Here is a 16,997-nt window from a genome sequence, read left to right as displayed (position 1 = left end):
CTAGACAGTCATGGCTTCCATATTTTCTCTCCAGCCTGCACTCCATTTGAAAAACCACAAACATAAATCCAAATAACTCATTACCTTTTACATCTGGACACATGACAATCACCTCAAACAGAGCATGTCCAAAACCAAACTCTTGAATTCACTCACCTTCACATCTTATCTTCACTTCATATTCCACATCCCAAAAAATGTTAACTCAATTCTTCAACTGGTCGAGCCAGAAAACTTGGAGTCATCTCAACTCTTCTCTTTTTCTCACACCCAAGCACCAAAGTATCTGCAAAATTTCTGGTTCTATGATCCAACCACTTTTTATCACTTACACTGTTAATACATCACTCACCTGGATACTGGAAAAGCCTTTTTTTGGCCTCCCTTCTTCTACCTTGTACCTCCAATCTTTTCATTACCTAGCAGCTAGGGTAATCCTTTTAAAGTAGGAGTCAGTAATTAAAATCTTCTATTTATGTCCCATTTTAGTGAGAATAAAATCATCATCACAATTTAAAAGCCATTACATAATCTGACCCATTCCAAAATCCACAGCTCTGCTCACATTTCTTCCCTTTTCTCACTGTGTCTGAGCCACACTGGCCACCTTGCTGTTCCCCAAACACAGTAATTCTGTTCCTCGTGGCCTTTGTATCTACTGTCCCTTTTGCCTGAAATTCCTTCTTCCCACATAACCACATAGGTTTCACTCTCTAATACATGTTAGTTGAATGGAAAAATGCACCTGTCTGGTTCTCCTCCTTCGCCCCAATCTCTCCTTGCCTGCAACCTCTGCCTTGGGATTTCAGGCACATGCCCTTTATCCCCAATACTCTCTACAGAGGTGACTGCAATCACTCCCAAGGCTCCAACTATTACATCTCTGTGAGGCTGCAATGGACTGAATGTTTCTGTCCTCCCCAAAGTCATATGTTGAAATTCTAACCCCTTAGGTGACAGTATTAGGATGTGGGGCATTCAGGAGGTGATTGAGTCATGAGGGCAGAGCCCTCATGAACGGAATTAGTGTCCTTAAAAAAGAGACTCCAGAGAGATCCCCCTTCTGCCATGTGTAGTTACAACGAGAAGATGATCGACTATGAGGAAGTGGGCTCTAATCAGACACTGACTCTTCAGGTGCCTTGATCTTGAACTTCCCAGCCTCCAGAATTGTGAGAAATAGATATCTGTTGTTTATAAGCCACTAAGTCTCTGGTATTTTATTACAGCAGCTCAAAAGGACTAAGACAGGTGCTTTCCACTTTTCCATCTACAGCCCTTTCTTCTGAGCACCCTACTGAATGCTTATAGCTGATTCTACTTTTAAAGAAATTATTTATGGAGTTGTTCCTAGGTTCCTTAGTCTATGAAATTTCTTAGTAGCTTAAGATCTCGTAATATTTCCATCACCTAGCAGAGCATCTTGTATCAATTATAAAATCAGTAACTGTTGGTTGGAAGAATAAACTAATAAATGAGTAAAATAAATTAAAAAGAAAACTGATTCAAGGAAGAGAAGCCTCAAAACTTATAAGAGAAAGTGACACTTACACAAATCTAAATGCAAAATAAGATGAGGAACTATGCAAGAATTCTATGCAAAATAAAGGTAGAACAGAGTCACTGAAGAGGAACAGGGTTGTACTGCCCGCTTTGAAATGGGAACGAGGCATGAGAGGAGAGAAGCATGGACGGTGAGTGTGGAGGCAGAGGCAGGGAAACTTGGACAGTTTGGTGCAGAGGTCTTAATTTTCTCCACAGGTTTTTGACTGTTGATGGAAACTTCCCAGAAACAACTTACAGAATTATTTCCTCCATCAACAGCTGGCTCACATCCTTCAAAGCCCTCTCCTTGCGTGACTATCCCTCACTTACCTGGAAGCCAGCCCCTTGGCAGCTCTCTGCCAACCATCCAGGGCTCTTCCTCTTGCTCCCATAAGGATACCACATCTAGCTTAGAAATGGAGAGTCCTGATCCCAAGAGAAATGGTACACGGTTTTACTATGGGAAGCCTAGAATTCGACATCAAAGAGGAAAGGTCACTATTTAGAGAAGATGGGGCTTCAGCCTCAGCCCCAATGGAGCTGCACATTTTCTACTTTATAAAGCTCAAGGCTATTCTTTGAGAACAAGGAAAAATAATCTACAGGATATTTGAAAGGAGCTGAGAAATTCTGAATTGGGGAAGCAAATATTCCAGAGGGAAGACTGAATTTTTAGAGGTAGCCATGCTTACCAACTGAGACCAGGTTGTTACAGTCTTCCAAAGTCACTTTTCTGTAAAATTCCTCTGATCATAATCCAGGAATTCCCACTCGTCCTGAGAAAAGTCTATAGACACATCCTTGAATAACAGCAATCCCTGAAACAATAAACCCATTATTAAGGGTATAATAAAAACAAATGTTTTTATGATGAGAAGAGTCAAGAAAAAGATGAAAATGCAGGTGATAGAGTGTTTATAGGAAAGGATTCATAGAACAGAGTTGGTCTGGATGCCTGGAAGTCAGTATGATTTATGTCTATTTCCTGAAGATTGATCAAACCACCTGTTCACAGTGGGATATTTTCAGTATCCAATCAGGTTTGGGATATACGAAGGCTAAGTGAAGTTTCTCTATTATGCGAAATAGTATAAGCCATTATCTGGTCTAGTAACGCTTGGTATATAATTAATTGTCAGTAAACGGTAGTACCCTGCACTCTTTACCCATTTAGCTCTAAGGGAGAAAAAGTGATCAACTTTACAAAATATCTTAGAATAAAATTTGAGAACAAAAGGGATAAATAGAAGATGCTAAAAAAAATTAAGACAGAGAAAACAAGTCATCTATAAAGTATCAGGAATGAGAAATGCAATGGACTTCTAAACATCACTGTTAGAATCAAGCGAATCATATAAAGACACATCTGGAGGAGAGTTTCTCAGCCTTGGCAATGTTGACAGTGGCTGGATAATTCTGTTTTGGGGGCACTGTTTTATGCATTGTTTCTTAGCTGTTTAGCAGCCACTCTGACCCCTACTCTACTAGATGCAGGTAGCACTCCCCCCTCCCAGCTCTGACAACCAAAAATATCTCTATACATTGCCAAATACCCCTGAAGCGGGTGAGGGTGGAGGCAAAGTTGTCCCTGGTTGACAACCAGTTTAGAGTCTAGACAAGCAAGGGCTCAAAATAGTCACTTCCTACTTCTATGCATTTTTGCTTGGAAGTAACTGGTTGTGTTCCATAAAAACGATAGAGCAAACCATGAAAGCGGTATATAAGATATTCAGGTAAGGGGAAATAAGAGTCACAGGAGAGAGAGGACAGAAGGTTCCAGTGTAACTGTGAAAGAAAGGTGCCAGGATGGCAGTTGTATAGTCTGAAGAACAATCAATTGAGACAGGAGCAGTAAAACAAAGGAAACCAGAAGAAAATACTGGGGAAATAAATGACTGATGTTTATGACAATATGGAAAATGTAATTGATAGTCATGTGAGAGTGATGTTTGCACAATTTGATGGATTAGCAATACAAATGTGGAAAACTAAGCAAACAAATTTAGAAGATAACTAGCTCCAGGAAAAAATATTACACTAGAAATAATACATCTGCTTAGTATACTACTTGGCTCAGCTATAATATTTACATGTTAATAACTATATATACACTAAAGAGTTAACTAAAAATCATGTTATAACCATGTTGGGGGAAGTGTGAGAAAGAGCTAAGTTTCCATTCCAACACACAGGGAAGCCAAGGAATAATGACTAAAATTGATAACTCCACAAATAGAAAAACGAGAATAACTGGAAACACAGGGGTAAATCCTGAAGGCAGTCAGTTGAGGGTAATATGGTGTAATAGGGTAATAGGTGATAGGCCAAGCCCCTGCTATTTTAACTACAAGCATCATATTTCTATTTGAACCATTAATATTTAAATTTTGGTATGAGCTCTAGAATATTTTTAATAAATAGAATCTATACAGAATTTAAGAATTTTTTCAAGACTGAGGTTCCTTCTTATACCAGTAATATAAAGGGATTTATTCTTTTTGTGAAAATTCTTTAATAAACATCAGTTTTATTGGAAGTATTATTATCCATCATATGGAATCAACTGATTTAATCTTTCTTCTTATTTTGGTCATTTGGCTTTAATGAGACCTTTAAGGTCTGTCTGTCTGGACTCTAACAGGAAGGTTCTCAATGTATGCTCTGGGATGATCTAACCTGTAACAAGGCATCACTAAATTGTAATAAATGTTCCTGAGTTGCCAAAATCTGATGGAAGATGATGAATATTCACAAAGAGGTTGAGGTCAAATGAAGACTGGACCCACCAACACTACCCCTCATTTTGTCTTACTGGGAAACCCCAGTCTGTGGAGATGAACATGACTTTCCAGATGTGAGCTCCCACTCAAGTGCTCAGCTTGACCTCCTCACGTCATCGTCCAGATAAAACAGGTTCATTTAACAAATAATGTCCTCATTTTCCTCCCTGTGCACTTCCACTCCATCAACATTTCTGACTCCACAGGGAAAAAGATAATGAACGATTTACAGGAAAAAAGTCGGGAACACTTGGCAATCAGAGGGGGCATCTAGGGAACAGAGCTGAGCAGATGGAATGAGAGGAAATGGTTAGCAGGCCCTGGAAGACAAGCTCCTGCCCAGGAAAGGTCAGGATAAAGAAGGTGAATGCTCATGTGTTTCAAGAAGCACAGAAGTGTCACCTCACCTGGGTCATGGCTTTCAGTCATGCAAGAGATGTGCAGTCCTCCTCAGGGCTCCTCTTCTTAAAAAGGGCAGAGTCTTGAGACTGCGTGGCTGGCAGGGCAATGCCAGCCTCACAGTTCCCAGAACAAGCCTGTTCAAACAGCTGTTGTTTACCCTGCTTCCCTACTGTCCACTCTCTCCATTTCACAAAGGCACATTTACAGGGATGGGAGGGAGAGTGAATGAATCCAGCCCCATCCTTAATCCTGAGGCCCCAGGTTCTGGCTGTAGCGGAAGAGCCTCTACACAGCTGGCCATGTCTGGAGACATGGATGCAAATGCCTCCTACCCCACGTCACCTTATTTCTGAGCATCCTCATGTCCCAGCTACACCTGGGGAGAAGGACTCTGGTGAGACTAGACCTATAGCAGAAAGACTTGCCTCAGGCAAGACCCTGAGCCAGAGATGAGCCCAAATTCAGGTCCCATATCAAAGACTCAGGGATGCCACTGTCCTCAAGGAGGCCATCTCTGCCCTGAGTGTAACCATGGGCCTACTAGGACCAGTTCAACTGACCCATCTTATCAACAGAGCAATTAAGAATTGCTTTTCAGGATCTGAGAGTCCCCTTTTGTTCAGTTCAGGCTGGTTGAGACCACCAACCCATGAACTGGGCCTTTACAAATGCTTAAGTGATCTTTTTGACATCAAGGGGCTGAAAACTTCACATCCACATCAAACTAACACCACCATTTTGTGACACCATTTGGTGTCAGACTAACACCACTATTTCGCATCCTACAAAGAGCCATGAAACTTGCCTACACTAGTGCAGATTATCAATTACCTCACTTCTCCTAACCTCCAATCATCTATCTCCACAGTTCAGGTAGCCTCTGAACTCTCCATATCTCCAGACATGGCCAGCTGCCTAGAGGCCATTCCACTACAGCCAGAACCTGGGGCCTCAGGATCAAGGACGGGGCTGGATTTGTCCAATTCTCCCTCCCATCCCTGTAAATGTGTCTTTGTGAAATGGAGAGAGTTCCGATAGCATCTCATAAATTTTGTGCATGCCCTGGATCTGGGAGACAGATCTGAGAGCTCACGCCTCCTGTCTCCTTGCAGATCTACCTCACAATAAAGCTGTATTCTTTTCTCAAAAGCTGATGCTGTAATAATTGGCCTTTTTAATGTGCATCGGGTAGAAGAATCCCATCTTTGTGAGGTAACACAAGCACAGCTTATCAGTCAGCCCCAGATGCCCTGTGACGTAAATCACCCTCCAAATGTTAAAAGCATGGCTTGCTAATAACTGAGCCCAACTCGCAAAGACCATGGCAACAAATAAAGAAGCTTACTGGATATAAGGCCTCCAGTCGCGAGGTTATGCTTTTCCCCTTTTGGGCCTGGCCTGAAGGCACTCCCACACCGTGAGCCTTTCAGCCCTAAGAAGGGCTGTTCCCCACTGCGAAGTAGCAATTGGAGCCCAACATATGGCCACAGGAAATAATAGAAGTGAGACAGCTGAGAAAGCTGGGCCTACTTTACCAAATTGCATCTGCTCCTGTGCACATGGAGGCATTCACGAGGCCTGAACCACAATCCCCAGAATGCTTTGAGCTCACTCTCTCTCTACTCTTGACAGCACACCACTCCCCACTCTCCCACTCCCTCCATGGCTATACATCTAGCACGGGGGTCATACTGCCCTCTTTGGTGAACTGGCTCTGTGGGGTGGGCCCACGTCCTGCAGACTCCTGTTGCTATTCAACTGCTAATATTATTTAGTAACCACTGCCTATGTGGTAGAAGGCTACCAATGCCCTTGGCTCACTCGATTCCATCTGGGAAGTCATTACTCTGTCCAACAGACTTTGGAACCCCCGCTTAGAAAAGTTTAGTGACAACTAGAAAGTAGAAACAGATTGTAACCGAAGATTGATTTTGTAACAATTTAAAATTGTTGTCCATGGTATAAAGTTGGCTGACTAATTTTGCATATGCTAAATAAAATAAAAATTAAAAAGCGATATAAGGTGAAAAATGAACAGCTTGCATCCTTGTCTCCCAGACACCCAATATTCTCCAAGCAACCAGAGCATTCACCACCCTCCCATCACAATGATAAGTGTGTGGGTGTTTGTTTACATGTAAAATGATACATTTTAAACAAAAATATTAGCTTGTTACACACACTTACAATATTATTTGTAACTTTCATATTAATATATAGCTACCTCGTCCTTTTAATTTGCTGCATATTTTCCATTAAATAGATGTATGATAATTTATTTAACCAATTTATTAGTGTAATTGATCCACCATAGTTGTAACTGAAAGTTCAGTCTCTGAACCCGATGCCAATCCAAATAACGAGAACAAAGTCTTGAGTGGAAGAGGAAAGGTTTTTACTATGCCAGGCACAGCGAGCAAAGCAAGGGCTCATGCCTCAAAAATTGCTAGCTCCCCGATCAGGAATGGGTAGGGATTTTTATTTGGGGTTTTGGGTAGGGGAGGGGAACACGTAGCTTGTGCAGCTCAGTGATTTTCCACCAGCCTCCATTTGGCCTTGAGAGGCTGCTTGAGCAAGGCGTGGGGGATGGTGAGATATGAGGATGGCAGGTGGGCGACCTTCGCCGTTGTCTTGTCTTCCTGTTTGAGGTGGGTTTGAGCGCCAGGAGTTGAGGTCTGGGAAGCCTCCGCTCCTTGATACTCTTGAGACAGCAGCTTTCCTGGCAAACTTCAAGGACACATGATTAGCTAAACTTCAGTGTGCCTCCAACTCCAGGCCACCTGGGCTCAAAGCAATTGTAACTCCCATTTAGTTGTAAAGCTCAAGGAGTCCAAGTTTAAAGAAACAGGTATTTACATATGAGAGGAGCTAGAGAAGCAGGAAAGGGGGTGGTGGGTTTTAGTTTTAACCCCATATACGCTGGGTTCAATGTGGGGGAACTGATATCAGGGCTGATGTTAAGAGCCTGTAACATAGTCTTTTGCTATTACACTGGTGCCACAAATTATACTCTTGTGGATATGTCTGGTGACATCTATTGCATAAATTCCTCCATTAATTCTGGAGAAATGGGCACCTATGTTTTAAGTTTTGATAGGTATTTCACTACTGCCCTCTTAGTTATATCAATTCAGCTGTCCACCAGCAACTTGTGTAGAACCCTGTTTTCCTATTCTGTGGCTAAAAGATTAGATATTGAATTTCCTTATTTTGTCAATCTAATGGATGAAAAATGCATTTCTAAATTACATATATCTTATTGGGAAAGAATATAAAAATCTTTCCAAAGGAATAAAAATTCCTTTGCAGTTTCTCTTCTGTGATATATTTTTTCCTATTCATTCATTTTCTATTAGGTCATTGTTTATATTTTCTCTTAATGATTTATATTCCCTATTTTTGTTATTAAGTAATATAGACTGTTTTCTGTTAAATAAATTTCCAAGTTTGGGATTTATATTTTGACTTTCAATAGTGTTTCAAATATTTTGAATGTAAAAGTAGATGAATATATTCTCTCCTACAATGGCTTCATGGTTTTGTGTTTTACAATATTGTTTTCTTCTATGTTTGTCTCTGAGATTTTACAGTTTAATCTTAAATCTTAGAATCCTTAACCTACATCTTTGATCCATTTGCATTTTATTTTGCTTTGAGCTGTGCACTAGGGATCCAATTTTTTTTCTCTTTCCCATATGGCTACCCAATTACATAAGGTCATTTAATAATCTATTTTACAGACATATCTACATTTTACACATGTCCTATGAACTGGTACATTCTTTAATATAACCACAATAAATACACTCAGGAAATTTAACAATCACACCCTATTATGATCTAATATGTAGTTCATATTCAAATTTCTATCAATTATCCCAACAATGATTTTAAACTTCTTTTTTAACCCAAGATACAAGGATCATGCACTACACTTAGTTGTCACGTCTCATTAATCTCCTTTGATCTAGAACAGTTCACAGCTTTTTTTACTCCAAAACTTCATATTTTGGGTCTCCAGACCAGTTTTCTCCCCCAGAATGCCATTCTATACATTTAAAGAAATTACTTCCCCATGATTAACTTCAGGCTAAATACTTTAGCCTGAAGCTGTTTTGTATGGAGTATTATTTTGTGTGGAGTATGTATTTTGTATGGAGCATTTAAGAATACTCCTTGGGTAATACTGCGTCCTTCTTAATGTAGCACATCAGGAGCCACATGATGTCACTTTCTCCCATTCTTTTTTCTTTTTTTTTTTTGGTGAGGAAGAGTGGCCCTGAGCTAACATCTGTGCCAATTGTCCTCTATTTTGTATGTGGGACACCACCACAGCATGGCTTGATGAGTGGTGTGTAGGTCAATTCCCAGGATCCAAACCCATGAACCCCAAGCCACTGAAGTGGAGTGCACAAACTTAACCATTACGTCACTGGGCCGGCCCCATTTTCTCCCATTCTTGATGTTAAATGTTAATTTATTTCCCTTAGTGTTGTGGTCAACAGCCCTATCCACTGTAAAGCTATATTTTCCCTTTTTATTATTGTGTAAACTATGGAGTGATGTTTTCAGACTCTTTGAATAAACATGAATACAAATTTGTCTTATCTTTGCCATGTGGCTACTAAAAACATTTGTCAAAAAATCTATATGTAACACATGATATCCACATGAAATAATACATCCAAATCCTCAAGATTTGTTAACAGTTCAGAAGGGTATTAAATGATCCAAATGCCTTCATTATCATATATGATCTTTCCTATGTGTTTGGATCTATGGCTGGAGTAAGTAGTTCTGGTGATCCATTATATTTTTGCTGGAGCATCACCCTTAATTATTGTAGAGTTAAATTTTAATGTCCAATAGTTCTAACTATCCAATTATTATTATTCTTTTTGAGAATTTTACTGGTTATTCTGGTTTCTTTATTTTTCCAATATAGACTTCAGAATTAGCCCATATGGTTTTAAAAAAATTCTTATTTTAAGTTGAGATTGCATCACATTTATAACCTAAGGAATTGTGATATCTCAATGAAGTTAGTACTGCAATCCCAAAACATGATATTTCCCTTCGTTTTTTATCTTCTGATTGCTTTGGAAAATTTTTCTTTATTTATTTTTCCATAATGGTCATGGACATTTCTATTTAGTTATATTTTGTGATAGCTCAAATTTTTTGTGACTATTGGAAAAGCTTTTATTTTCCTATTGGACCTTCTGCTTCTTAAGAATATTTGTACATGAGTTCATATGTTAATTTTCTACAAGCCAATTTCAGATTGCTCTGTCTTCATAGTTTAATGTGCAAAAGGATGATAAAATACAACTTTTTTCTCTTAGGTTTAGGTGAAGCCATAAAGTAACTGGGGCCAACTCTCCCTAACTTTCCAAAATAAGTCTGTAGATATCAGTGCAGGATATGCAACAGAATCAATGAAAACCAAGTTTTCTCCTATAATACAGTAACTCTGACAATTGTTTATGTCATTAGACTGTTGGGGTAATTTTTTACAATGATGGAAATTATCTATAATATGCTGTCCAATACAATGGCCACTGGCCACATGTGGCTATTGAGAACCTGAAATGTGCCTAATGAGACAGAGGAAATGAATTTTAAATCTTATTTATTTTAAATCTAAATTTAAATAGCTACATGTGGCTACCAGCTAATGTATTAGACACTGCAAAGTAAAGATGTCCAAGAAGCTGAGAAATGGGATTGGTTTTGAGATAAAGAATTCCTTAAAAAGAGTTGGTTTTTGCTGCATATTCCTACCTTCATGGAGGAAAAGATGGGTTGCTTTCCGCTTGCCTCAAAAACAGGCAATGAGGCCACTGGCAGTAATTAATATCTTATCTTTCTGCTTCAATTCTAATACCTCCATTCACTGCTTTATGAGTTTGTAACTAGGGACTAACATTCCAGCTGGTTTTCTATTAGGCTTTACTAAAATGGAGTGCCAGAGGAAAACTGGAAGTCTTAAGGAGGGAAAAGAGGCTGGCTGGTTCATTCTTCTTTGTTTCCCAAGTTCTATATTGGTAACTGTTTCTTTCTGCATTGCCCAGAAATGCTTCTTCACATTGTGTGGCAAAAAGCAGAAGGCAAAATTTTAAGATGACTCTCAAGGACCTATGCCTGAGTCAAAGGCAGGACCTGTAACCTGTTTCTAACCAATAAAATATGGCAAAGAAAGTGGTATGATGGTATATTACTCCCATAATTATGTTAAATTGTATGGCAAAGGTAAAGGGATTTTGGCAAATTAATTAAGGCCTCTAAACAGTTGACTTTAAGTTAATCAAAAGGGAGATTATCCTGGACGGGCAGAGGACCTGACCAGATGTGCCTTTTAAGAGAAGATCTACAGGTCAGAGACAGAAGATGTCAGACTCTCCCTCCTGCTGCCCTTGATGAAGCAAGTCACCATATCTACAGCTACAAGGAAGTTAATTCTGCAACAACCATGTGAATTTGGAGGATGACCTGAGCCTTAGATGAGACACCATTCCCAGGTGATGCCTTAACTACAACCTTTGTAAGACCCTGAGCAGAGGACCCAGCTAGGCTGTGCCCACCTACCTACCCATGGAAACTTTGAGATAATAAATGTGTGTTGCTTTAAGCTGTTAAAATTGTGGCAATTTATTATGCAGCAATAGAAAAGTAATAAACCCTCTCAGTGGCAGTCTTTCCCTGTAGAAGCTGGTGATTCTAGTTTGCAGTTGTTCCAAAATTCTCAGAACAACCTATCCTATACCTCCTCAGAGACACCGGCACCAGCCAAGCTAAGCCCCACTCTTAAGGTAGTCTGAGTCCCAGATCCATGGAATCTTCCTCTCTATTCCTAAGCCACCAGTAACAGATTTCAAGTATTCACTATTCCAAGTCTTCTCATTGTTCTCCTACACAGAGGTGGTACTTGCTTTCCAAAATTACTATCCTTGTGATATCTTAATGGTTACTTTTTGCCTTTTTAATGACTCAATACATAGCTTAAGATTATTTTTCTTATTTTTTTTTAGTAACAGCTTTTCGAGATAATTCACATACTATGCAATTAACTTATCTAAAGTAATACAACAGTTTTTTCTGTTATATCTGGTATAGTCTTCTGGTTCCAACTAAGATAGAGTAAACATACACCACTCTATCTCTCTCACTGATTACAACTAAAAACCATGGATGGAATACACAAAGCAACTATCTGAGGACTCTGATAATAAAATAATAGCAGATGGATTGAAGATGGAAATTAGTACACAAAGAATGATTGATAGGGTGATTAGTCTCCTGGTTTTTATTTCTTTAACATATCATTTGGCTTACACTTGAAGCAGACCAATTAAAGAAATGTACAGTGGATGCAGACAGAAAATGCTTCAAGAGGAAAAATCGTGTTGGTCAGAGACTAAGAAGGGAATCCTTGAAATACAGAGAGTGTAGGGAGAGTTGACCCATTTTTCCCTTTTCTTCTGCCAGACCTGTCCAAGGCAATCTCCAGTCACAAAGCTTCAGTGTTGTAGTTGTGGCAGCAGATATGCACACACATACAACTCTTAGATAAAATCTTTAACATATTAAAATTTTTCTAGATACAATTCAAAATTACTTGACATATGGTGAACCAGGAAAATCTATAACTCAAGAGGAAAGACAATAGACAACAACCCCATGATGATCCAGATGTTAGAATTATTAGAAAAAGACTTTAAAGCAGATATTATAAACATTCTTCATGAATGGTAAACATTCTTGAAATGAATGGAAATAAAGAATTCAGCAGAGAAACAGAAACTATTAAAAAAGAAAGAAAGAAAGAACCAGGCAAGACATTGACTGGGGAAATTCTGACAAAGAGACAAGTGATGAGCACATAATAGATTTGGAAATAAAAAGGAAGGAGAGTAAGAGCAAGAGAAAGAAACAAGAAAAAGAAGAGGAATATGGTGACAGGAAAAAAGGAGGAGGAAGAGGAAGAGGGAAAGATCAAAGGCTGAGGAAAGTGGAATATACTCACTGATACCTGCATAGGAAATAGGTAGAAGGTTAAAGATGTGATTTAAGGCTAACAAACTAAATAATATAAGCATAAGTAAGAAAAAAGCAAAACAAAGGCATTATAAAAGGAATAAGTAAATAGTAGAATACCACTAAATCAGTGTGGACAAACTTCTTAAAAGCCAAATGCAAAGCAAGTCAAAGGAGAAATGTGATTATTAAGAATCCAGAAGAAAGAAAATGTGAGCCACAGATTTTATATCCAACAAAGATGACCTTCAAGTATCAAGATTAGAATAAAACAGTTTTAAACATATGAGAACTGAGAGAACATTGTATTCATAACTCTTTGTGGAGGAATCTACAAAGGTGGGGTCAGATTTGGCCCCCAAACCGTAGTTTGCCAAACCTTAACATATGCAAAAACACATCTAAAACATAATGATTATGAAAGACTAAAAATGCAGAGATGACCAAGTGGTATCAATGAGAAAACAGCTGTAGTGAGCCTACTGTAGAACAAGATAAAAATCAGAATAATCAAGACTAATCTACAGTAGAAAAAAATCAGAAGAATGGCGGCATCTGTGAAGTGGAGATCATTTTGACTAGGAAGAAGCATGAGGGAACTTTCTGGGTGGCACTCCTGAATGGGATTTATGTTATACAGGTGTATGTGTTTTTCAAAAGTCATTGGATGTGACTCAACACAAGCAGATCAATCAATGTAATCCATCACATAAATAGAGTGAAGGAAAAACATATGATCGTCACAACTGACACAGAAAAGGCCTTTGACAAAATCCATCAACTTTCATGATAAAAAAAGCATTCAGGAATAGAATGGAACTTTCTCAATATGATAAAGGGCATTTATGGAAAACTCACAGCTAACAGGATACCCAACAGTCAAAGACTGGAAGCTTTCACTCTAAGGTCAGGAATAAGACAAAGATGTCTGCTTTCATCACTGCTATTCAAAAGTATACTGTAAATTCTAGCCAGAGTAATTAGACAAGAAAAATAAATAACAGGCATCCAAATTGGAAAGAAGTAAAACTGTTGCCATTCTCAGACGACATGATTCTAAATATAGAAATTCCCAAAGCATCTGAATGGAAGCTACAAGCACTAATAAACAAATTCAGCAAAGTTATAGGGTACAAGATTAATACATAAAAATAAGTTGTGTTTCTCTATACCACCAATGAACAATATGAAAAGAAAATTAAGACAGCAATTCCATTTACAACAGCATCTAAAAGAATTAAATATTTATAAATACATCCAACCAAGGATGTGAAAGACTTTTGGGCTGAAAACTACAAAACATTGTTTAAAAAAAATAGTACTAATTAAACGGAAAGATGTCCTGTGTTCATGGGCAGGAAGACAATATTGTTATAATGTCAATACTACCCAAAGCAATTCAATACAACAGATTCAGTACAATTCTTATCAAAATTCCAAAAGTTTTTCTCAAAGAAATGGAATATCCAATCTTCAAATTCATATGAAATTGGAAGGGACACTAAATAGCCAAAGCAATCTCAAACAATAACAACAAAGCTAGAGGACTCACACTTCCTGATTTCAAAACTCACTCCAAAACTATTGTAATCAACAGTGTGGTACAGCACAGGGATAGACATAGAGACCAATGGAATAGAATTAAGAGTCCAGAAATAAACACATACATTTATGGCCAATTTATTTTTGACCCAAGTCAATTCATTGGGGAAAAAATAGTCCCCTCAATAGAAGGTACTGGGACAATTGGATTTCCAAATGTAAAAGAATGAAGCTGGATCCCTATCTCACACCATATACAAAAATAAACTCAAAATAGGATAAATGACCTATATATGAGCTAAAATCATAAAACTCAAAATAAAACATGGGGTAAATCTTCATGACCTTGAATTTGGCAATGGATTCTTAGTTGTAACAACAAAAGCATAAGCAATAAAAGAAATAATAGGTAACTTGGATTTGATCAAATTTTTAAAAATTTTGTGCATTAAAGGACATCACCAAGAAAATGAAAAGACAACCTTCAGAATGGGAGAAACTATTTGGAAGTTATATACCTGATGAAGGTTTATACCCGGAATATATAAAGAACCCCTAAAACTCAACAAAAAGGGGCAAACAATCCAATTAAAAATGGGCAGACAACTTGAAAAGACATTTCCCCAAAGAAAATATACAAATGGCCAATAAGCACACAAAAAGATGCTCAACATCATTAGCAATTAGGGAAATGAGAGTCAAAACCACAATGAGATACCAGTTCACACCATTAGAATGGCTATAATTTTAAAAAGCAAAACAGGAAAATAACAGTTGTTGGCAAGGATGAAATTGGAACTCACAAATTGCTAGTGGGAATGTAAAATTGTGAAGCCACAGTGAAAACAGTACAGTGGTAGCTCAAAACACTAAGTGTAGAGTTACCACATGACCAGCAGTTCTATTCCTGGTTATATACCAAAATAATTGAAAATAGGGACACAGATACATGTATGCCAATGTTCATTGCAGCATTATGCATAATAGCCAAAAGGTGGAAACAACCCAAGTGTCCATCAACAGATGAATGGATAAACAAAATGTGGAATGTATTATTCAGCCTTAAACAGGAATGAAGCTCTGATATATGCTACAACATGGATTAACCTTGAAAACATTATGCTAAATGGAATAAGCTAGACACATAAGGACAAACATTGTAAGATTCCACTTACAGGAAATATCTAGAATAGGTAATTTCATAGAGACAGAAAGTAGATTAGAGGTTACCAGAGGCTTGGTGGGGGGGGGGGGAGGGTGGCAGAATTGGAAATTATTGCTTAATGGTTAGAGTCTGTTTGGGGTGATAAAAAGTGTTTTGGAAACAGCTAGCGGTGATGGCCTCACAGCATTATGAATGTAATTAAGGTACAATGTATACTTAAAAATGGCTAAAATGGCAAATTTTGTATGATATATATTTTACTATAATAAAAAATGAAAAAAATATATATTAAAAAAGTCATTAGATGAAATCTTCTGTTCCTGGCCAAGATGGAGAAACAGAGACTAGATATACTGTACTACCTGAAAGAACCAAAAAAATAAAGACTGTACCAAAATATATGAAATGATGGTTTTCAAAACACTGGGCATCAGGTGATGAAGGCCAGTGATCCCTGAGACACAAAAAACAACTGACGCAAGTTCTATGATTACACTTACTGCCTTGAGAAAATTCACAGACCACAAGCAAGGAAGAACAAACCAGGCAGCATCTGGTGGACTCCCTTAGGTGGAGGAGACAGAGCTGAGAGTCTGAAGAGATCACAATGGCTAGAGATCACAATGGCTAGAGTTCACAGGACAGAGTTCCAAACAGAAGAAAAATGCAGAGAGAGAACTGCAAAGATTTGCAGAGAGACCTGCTCATACTGATCAGCACATAACATGTAAGGAAAACATTCAAGGCCAAATATAGAACCACCTCAGAGAACTAGAGGTAACAGTGTTCAGTGCTTCTAAGATCCACTTCCATGCTCACTCACATGGCTTTGGGCAGGCCTCAGATACTCCCCTGCTACTGGCTAAAAATATCAGTTGCTTGCCACATAGGTTTCTACATAGGGCTGCTTACAACAAGAAAGCTTGCTTACTCAAGACCAAGGGCTCTAAGAGAAAGAGAGGGCACCCAAGACAGAAGCCATATGGTAAACTAATCTCAGAAGTGATATCCCATTCACTTTTGCCTCCTTCTATTTATTATAAGCAAATCACTACATGCAGCTCAAACTCAAGAGGTGATGATCCAAAGGCATTTTGAATAGTGGGGGGAGCGATTTTGAGGGGCATCTTAGAGGCTGCCTACCACAGCCCTCTGGAAAAAAATATCTGGCAACTTCTTATAAAATCAAACATGCATTTCCCATATGACCAAGCAATCTCACTCCTCAGTATTTATCCTAGTAACAAAAAATCTTATGTTCAGACAAAAACCTATACACTAACTTTATAGCAGCTTGATTTATAATGCCCCCCAAACTGGGAACAATCCAAATATCCTCCAACAAGTGAACAAATAAATGAACTGTGGTGCATCTATACATTAGAATATTACTCAGCTATAAAAAGCAATTAACTATTGATTTACACAACTTGAGAATTTCAAAGGCATATTGTTGGAGAAAGAAGCCAGTGTCAAAAGGTTACATACTGTACAATTCCATTAATAAAACATTTTGGAAAAGGTAA

The sequence above is a fragment of the Equus przewalskii genome, chromosome 9, assembly GCF_037783145.1.
Source record: "Equus przewalskii isolate Varuska chromosome 9, EquPr2, whole genome shotgun sequence".
NCBI classification, from domain to species: domain Eukaryota; kingdom Metazoa; phylum Chordata; class Mammalia; order Perissodactyla; family Equidae; genus Equus; species Equus przewalskii.
Note: the sequence above shows the minus strand (reverse complement) of the source record.